General features: G+C 34.0%; 1 protein-coding gene across 2 annotated transcripts in view; it reads left to right on the forward strand.

Annotated features, from left to right (window-relative positions):
- The window catches only part of LOC106457011 (cyclic nucleotide-gated cation channel alpha-3-like), a 165,450-nt gene that overhangs the window by 48,587 nt on the left and 108,601 nt on the right, over window positions 1-8,262 (forward strand). The gene's annotated exons all lie outside the window — the stretch shown is intronic.

Genomic DNA, 8,262 nt, shown 5'->3' on the forward strand with positions numbered 1-8,262 from the left:
ACATATATATATATATATATATATATATATATGTATAATGTAAGCCATCTTGTATTAAGCAAGAAAATTGAACATTTCTATATCTGTATGGAAGTAGCTCCTTCACAAATTCTCCTGTCCCCCTATTAATATTAAGTAATAACATACGAATCAACATATCTTAGGTGGTAAATTCATAAACGAATTATCTTTTTATTATTATTAAATAAGAAATATAATAATTTATGGGATTTATATGGGTATTATATCCCCATACAACGTGTAAGATATACATAATTTGAAAATTACAACTACTAAAGTCCACCAGTGGGACAGCGGTAAGTCTAAGGACTTGCAACGCTAAAATCAGGGCTACTCTTTTACTAACGAGCAGTGGGATTGACCGTCACATCATAACGCCCCCACGGCTGAAATGGCGAGCATATTTGGTGGGATGGGGATTTGAACCCGCGACCCTTAGATTGCGAATCAAGCGCCCTAGCCACCTGGCCATGGACGTTGTCCAGATCGGTATATTTTAGTTCATGTAGTCCAAATTGATATATTTTAAATTAATGTAGACTATATTCATATATTTTTGTGTAGTCCATATTAGTATAGTCTTAGTGTCACGGAAACCAGAATGTTATATTTTTAGTGTCACGGAGTCCAGAGTGATATATTTTTAGTTCCTAGAGTCCAGATTGGTATATATTTAGTGTCACGGAGTCAGTTTTGGTATATTCTTAGTGTCACGGAGACCATATTTGGTATATTCTTAGTTCAATCTGGATAAGTCCAGATTGGTATATCCATGACCGTAACTAGCTATGTACTCACCGAGGTTTGGAACTCGGTTAACATTCGAAATTAAATATAATGTATTATTTAATTTTACACCCATATGGAAAAGCTACACAATATATAAGGCTGACTCTGTGTGCTTGTCAGTGTATGGACCTCGGGTAAATGTTCACACTAGCTACGGCCATGAGTATATTCTTAGTGTCGGGAAGTCCAGAAGAGTATACCTTTACCTAGTGTTAATTACTCTTTATAAGAACAATGTCCCAGGTCCATGCTGCCCTTTGAACTACTTCAACCGTCGATAGTTGTCGGTCTGATGGTCATGATTGCGCACCTGACACTGAGGTAGTTTTTAATATAACAATCTATTGCGAAAAGCGGCGAAGACAGTCTTAAACCACTCTTCCTAGCAAATTTCTCCAGACTTTTTTGCGTACGCGTTCATCGACTCCCAAAACTACGTTTAAGTAGACCAAAGACTAAAAATTATTATAGCTGCATCGGGACTCTTAATAGTATTTGGTTGAAAGGAATTTTGTGGTTTCAATTTCTTCCACTATCTTTCTCATAATTATGAGGTATGGTTGGAAGCTCGTGAACCGTTGGCTTGTGCGTCTTTATCAACTTCAAATCATTGTTTATTACGTTGTTAACGCTTCTAAAGGATATGCCCAACTACATCACAGTGGCTTTTTTACGGGTCAAAAGATGCATTTTCGTGTCTTAGTTTTTACTTTGCAGTTGATGGTAATTTTTCTGTTCCCATGGAGGCTCTTTCTTGGAAATATTGATTCTCTGACTCTACATCTCCAGCAATCTTGTCATACGAATATCCTTCCTTGAAAGGAATGTGACAATTTCCACCAACCGTAAATCTAAATATAAAACTCAGCTTCGACTTGGTATCCTCAGACTAAGAACGTATAATATTATTTTGAATTAGTAGTTTTATTTCGAGTTTTATAAATATCTAATGTTTGTATGTACTAGTTTGAACTTCAACTAACCCGAACCTTCAATCGCTTCTTCAACCTAAAAACACCTCCTCGAACCTAACACTATTATTCATACTGAAAGCATTATGTGTTCTTAAAATAAAGGTTTACAAATTAAATGATCAAACATTTTTCATAAAAACAAACCACTGCCGTCGAAACATGCAAAGTAATACTGTTAGCACTATTCTTTGGTATCCCGGTTAGTCAGGGTAGGTTTCTAGACTTCCGATACTAAAATCCGAGGTTCGATTCTCCGAAGTGGACAGAGTACAGAAAGCCCATTGTATAACTTACGCTAAAAATCATCAACAACATTATTCCTTGAGCAATGTACCAAACGAGTTTTCACAGATATCTGATTTTATACGGTAACTTGCTTGTTTTTATTTTGAAGTTTTTGAGATATGTTCATCCATTTTCAATCATGGTATTTCCCATAAACACATTATTACAAACAAATAATTTAACAATTTGAATCTAACTTATTAATTTACTTCTGAGCCTTTTCATGTTACTCCAATTTCATGCATAAGTTAAACTTCAGCTATATGAGGTACATTAGGGAATTAACACATAGTGTTCGTTTTCATGTAACTAATATGTGCATTTATTGATATGTATAAAACACGTTTGTATTGTATATGATTTTTCGCGCAGAGCCTTATGGTTCTGAGATCGACATTTTTCACTCTGACCTAGATAAGTAAACTATGTAGACAAAGAGTCAAAATAAAAGTGTTATGTTTAAGAGCATTCCTTTTATATTTTCTTTTGACGGTTATTAAAACTTTACTTTTTAATTTGTTTACATTATGTATCAACACTTATCATACTTCATTTGATAAACATCATAGCCTTCCGAGTGGTTAAATACTTCTGAAGATCACCTTTTTTTTGGGTTGATATTTTATTATCTATACCCCCATCTATTTACAACTTACATACAATCGTAACAAGAAAAAGTTACAAGTTTTTACCCAATGATATATATATATATATAATATTCGGAGTCTATACTGAGTAGGTTGATGCAATGAAATATCCCAGATGTTCCGGTCAGATCAGTGTTGCTCTGACTAACCGGGGTGATGTAGAATTGTTCGTATTCTACCAAACAACCTCCAGGACACAAGGAGGAGATGCATGCTCGTTGACGGGTCGATAGTTTCTTCGTTGGTTAACGAGGAAAAAAAAACCTTTGCTGGAAATTATTCTTGACTTGCCTGACTCATTCTCAGCCGGTTCTACTAATATGCTCAAAGCGAGTATTACGTACATTGAACCACAGTACAGGCCGCGTTTTATAGCCTGATTATGCTGCATGAAATGAACTTTATAATAACTATTTTTCCTCCAGATAATAAGTAAAGGACAGCAAAATGAAAAGTAAGTTTTGCAGTAATTATAAGGTAATGATACGAAATGCATCAGAAGCTGAAAAGGTAGCAAAGATTCTTAACGACAATAATTGGTTTGAAATGGATTCAAACTACTGTCGCGTCCTTGTGAGGAAAGTAAGTTAATGACACACATTAGAAACCGAAAGGAAAGAGTAAACTCAGGTTTCAATTACATATGACTATGTTTATCAATATTACTGCTTTTCCTAATCAAAGATACATCATAAGTATATTGTAGTATGGCACTGTGTATTATATTGGTTTAGTTTGAGAAATCGAACGATATGTTGTTTTGTTTTTGTTTTTTTTTGGGGGGGGGGGTTTAACGGCGATGAGTGTCATCAATAGTTCCTTTCGAGGTAACCAAAACGGTAAACTAACAATATTAGTAAAAACAAAAATAGTAATACTGTTACTTCTTCGCGATATCTTTAAGTAAGAAATAATGGTAAACTTTTTCAATGTTTTATCCATTATTGAAACTACATTAAGATACGATTACCTTGATATCCATTCTCTCTTTTTGTTTAACTGTTTTGATTATTTATTTGCTGTAAAGCAGCGTGTAACCTAAAAGTGTAGACTGCAGTATGATACACTAGCCACTAGTTCTGTTAATATGATGCACAGAAACAAGTGAATATTTTCAATTACTTCAAACCTTATAGCTAGCAACTTTGTTTTAACCAATGGGCTTGTTCTCGATGGGCTTGTGATAGATGATAAATAATATCTAAGTTTCATCTCTACTGACCTTACTGAAACACTAAAACAGTCAGGGTATGTAAGTGGTATTGGAAAGTAACTTAAGTGAAATCACTTATAGTAGTGTGAACCATTAAGCATTTTTGTTAATAATGTAAATAACACACACCTATGTATGTTTACTCTAGACTACGCACATTTCTAATTGGACAAGTCAGTAAATAGTGTTTTTAAAATAGTGTATTAGTAGAATATTAAAATGATAAGATATCTTTCTTCTTTCTTCGGATTTTTATTATAATAAAAAAATATTCAAAAATGATAATATTTAATAGTTTTATTTTACTTACACGATAACTGAACCTTGAAATATTTTTCGCCTAGACAATGCTTTCATATGATCCGGAACCCTATTCCAAAAATTCATGTACAGGTTTTTTCAGTATTTCTGCTTTTTAATTATTCCACTAGAAGCTCAGGGTTTTCTTTTGCAATATATTGGGGCCTGGCATTGTTTGGTGGTGAGTGCGAATATGCTTGTCCTTTCAGCCGTTAGTGCGTTATGAAGTGATCGCCAATCATACTTTTCGAGTACAGTAGCCCCAGAGGTGCAGTGGGTGATGTTGACAAGCTGTCTTTTCTTTAGTCCATCAATTCTAGCTTAGGGACGGCTAGCGCAGGTAGTCTTTGAGTAGCTTTGCGCGAAATTCAATAAAAGTAAACACATTTTGTAAGGTAATGACTTTTAGAGTTATCAGGGCAATAAAAACGATTAATTATTTTGCTATTAATAGCTTATGTATAGCTTTGATCTCAAAATAATTTACCTTGTACATTCTCAGAGTGTTCCTCTATGTCTCAGTGGTAAGTTTCAGGATTTATATAATTTAAGTTAAACTGGTCCCAAAACTAGGTCTGATGCTAAATAAATGTATGAGGAAGAACATTAACAAAGCGACCCTCAATACCCTGAGCAATAACAGACTCACCAGTAGCAGAGCTAGATTCCAAAGGCAATATACCTTCTAACAACAATGACTGAGTCGCTACAGTATCACGTAGAAGGCGAATGGGTATGGGATTGGCAGTGTCATTTGTCAAAGATACAGAAACAGTAAACACAAAAGGTCTAAATTCCTCCCTGACTACTTCAGCCTTTATATCAGTGGCCGAATCAACAACATTGGGTGATCTGGTGAAACTACATCCATATGTGGACACAAATGCACTGGGTGTTGCCTCCTGTTCTTTTTTCTTTTTCAAACGCCAACAATCGAACATAACATGACCAGGTTTTTTTACAAAAATGGCAAACAGGTCTTGATGGTTTTGATGACGTACTCTGCTGACAGTCAGAAGATTCAAACTAGGAGAGCTGGATTTTTTAGAAGAATCCTCAACTTTAGTGGATTGAACAGATACAGGTTTTTGCTGAGATGGTAGAAATTTCTTTTTATGAAAAGTGGTTTTATATGTTAAAGTATAGTCATCTGAAAGATCGACTGCATCCTGTAGTGTTTCAACTTCGTTTTCATCGAAGTAAGTTTTGAGGTCGTCACGTGCACAACCTTTAAATTCCTCAATTAGACATAATTGTCTTAGTTTGTCAAAACTATTGCCAATATGCATATAATTACACCATTGATCAAAATAAACCTCTTTTTTTATGGGCAAATTCCGTATAAGTTTGATAATCTTGTTTTCGACAACCACGAAACTTTTGGGAATAAGCCTCTGGTACTAACTCGTATGCTTTGAGAATAGCTGCTTTAACCTTATCATAATTCGTACAATCTTCCATAGAAAGAGCAGCATAAGCTTCTTGTGCTTTACCAGTTAAAACACTTTGTAATAATAATGACCATTTTTCGGTGGTCCATTCCATGGTTTGGGCAACCTTTTCAAAATGTTGGAAATACTTATCAACTTCATTTTCATTAAATGGTACGTTAGTATATCGATTAAGTTCAAAGTTGTCATTTTGCTTTGGTCGATCGGAGTTGAATCTAATTTCTATTTCTTTCAGCCTAATTTCTTTTTTCTTCAATGCGGGTTTTTTCGGCCTCGAGACGTTTATTTTATCTTTTAACTTCGATACGAGCTTGTTCGGCCTCGAGACGTTTATTTTCTCTTTCAGCTTTAATATGAGCTTGTTCTTTCTTGGCTTCAATACAAGCTCGTTCTTTCTCGGCTTCGATTCGAGATTCTTCTTTCTCGGCTTCGATTCGAGCGTGCTCGCCCTCGATACGTTTATTTTCTCTTTCAGAGAACTTGTTCAATCTCGAGTTGTTTCAGTTTTACCTATATCTCTAACTTATCTTTATCACTCAGCCAGATTGGCTAGTGGATACACTAAAGTATTCCTCTAATGCTTTCTCGGGCAACAAATCATCGTCGACAGTTTCGATAATACGCTTTTTTTAGTTCATTTTTTCTCATTGATCTTTTGACTTCTAGTTCTAAACTTTTGGCAATTTCGAGCAATCCATCTTTGTTATATCTTTCTAGTTGTTCGAAGAAGGGGAATTCAAGAAAAGCTTGATAATCAGCATGATCAAATCTTGTTGACACTAATAGACATAAATTGAATTATGATTTAAATTATAATTTAGATCGAATTTTGTTTCTGATTCAGATCTCAGACACGAGCCCTCAGTTTATTATGTTATGTATTACAATTTCGAATGGTCTGAAATTGAGTTAAATGATAATTTAGATTTAATAGTTAAATAAATGCTGACATATCTCCAGTTTATGATACACACAGTTTTCTTTTTTAATACACATATGTTTTAATATAGAGACAACAGTACAATTTACAATAACAGTTATTACAAATAGTTATTACAAACAATGATTTATATACAAAAATTTCACAAATGTACAAGCAATATAAAGTCTTTTTTTTTCTAGTCTGGAACTATGAAAGAGATATCTTACCGAGGGTTGACGATGAGCGAGTTAATTTCGAGTTGACGTAGATATAATTAAATTAGCAGGGCGTTAGCTAGCTAGCCCTGTAGTTCTCGGTGATCACACGCCGATTACAGGTCGAGTTCCTTTTACCGCTGGAGTTATATGATATATTCGTAAAAGTACTAATGTCTGATGTGAATCCACTGAAGTTAAATGGTTTGTAATGTTCGAAATTTATAAATGTTCCTGGTCAAATATCTAAAGTTTCTTGATTAATAAGTGTTAATCACAATTATAGCTCCCAACGTTTATAGTATATTAGCTATAGCACACCAATAATATATATATACTCTTTTTAGGCGCGTCGCGTTGGTTATATTTATAGGTGTGTGGAAAGCTTCTCGGAAATTCAGATTACGTAACAATACAAACTAAACATATACTGTTGATTCTTACACTCGAGAATCTTCTACAACTTTAGAGAATATGCAGGAGTTTCGCAATACATATTTAGCAGTATACGTTATGTACATTTCTAAATATAAATTTAATTTAAACAAACATCAATATTAAAATAAATACAGAATAATAAATCCGTCACAAAGTAAATATATTTAAAGTAATAATATGTATGTTATCTTTTTGGTTTTATTTTTCGAGAATAAGAAAGTAAATTTGTAAAATAAATTCAAGTCCAAATAAAGTATAATCATCATTGTATATGTCCTAGTATATATAAAGCACATGTCTGGTAATACACAGAAATCCTGAGACATTGCATGATGGTTGAGCATGTCTTCAACATCAGCAAAACATGTTTTACTTATATTGTCTACCATCAAGTGAAAATGTCGAGTAAAAGTACTGTTGTCATGTTTCAAAACACAATCAGTTGTAGTCGGTAAATATTATACAAAGTGAATGTTCTGTCAATGCTGATATCAATTATAATTTATTTGAATCATGTATAAATCAATCTTTCTTACAGAAAAAAAAAATCTTAAAATTCCTTTGCTGACTCGACAGTAGAAAAACGTTACTGCATAGATCTTATAACTGAATGTTATTAAATACGAAAAGGAACAAGAGAAATACATTTTTAATTTTAATTTTTAATTGATGTGTTTGTAAGATGCTTAACCTTCGTTTAACGTATGTTTAAATTGTGTTCGTTATAGTTCGAAAGCATTTATTTATTATTTCCTGTCCTCCAATTTACTGTAGGGTCGAGAAATCAAGCGCTAATTTTACAGGTTGTATTCCTCGACAAAACAAAAATACAACGAATAAAACCATCATATTTGACATACTGGTTTCCCTTCCCTTCCATTGAAGTAGGTTACCTTCGACCTGCCCCAGCATGGCCAGGTGTTAGGGCGCTCGACTCGCAATCTTCAGGTCGCAGGTTCGAATCCCCCGTCACACCAAACATGCTCGCCCTTTCAGCCGTGGGGCGT

Source organism: Limulus polyphemus, unplaced genomic scaffold (assembly GCF_000517525.1).
Source record: "Limulus polyphemus unplaced genomic scaffold, Limulus_polyphemus-2.1.2 Scaffold281, whole genome shotgun sequence".
In the NCBI taxonomy this organism is placed as follows: domain Eukaryota; kingdom Metazoa; phylum Arthropoda; class Merostomata; order Xiphosura; family Limulidae; genus Limulus; species Limulus polyphemus.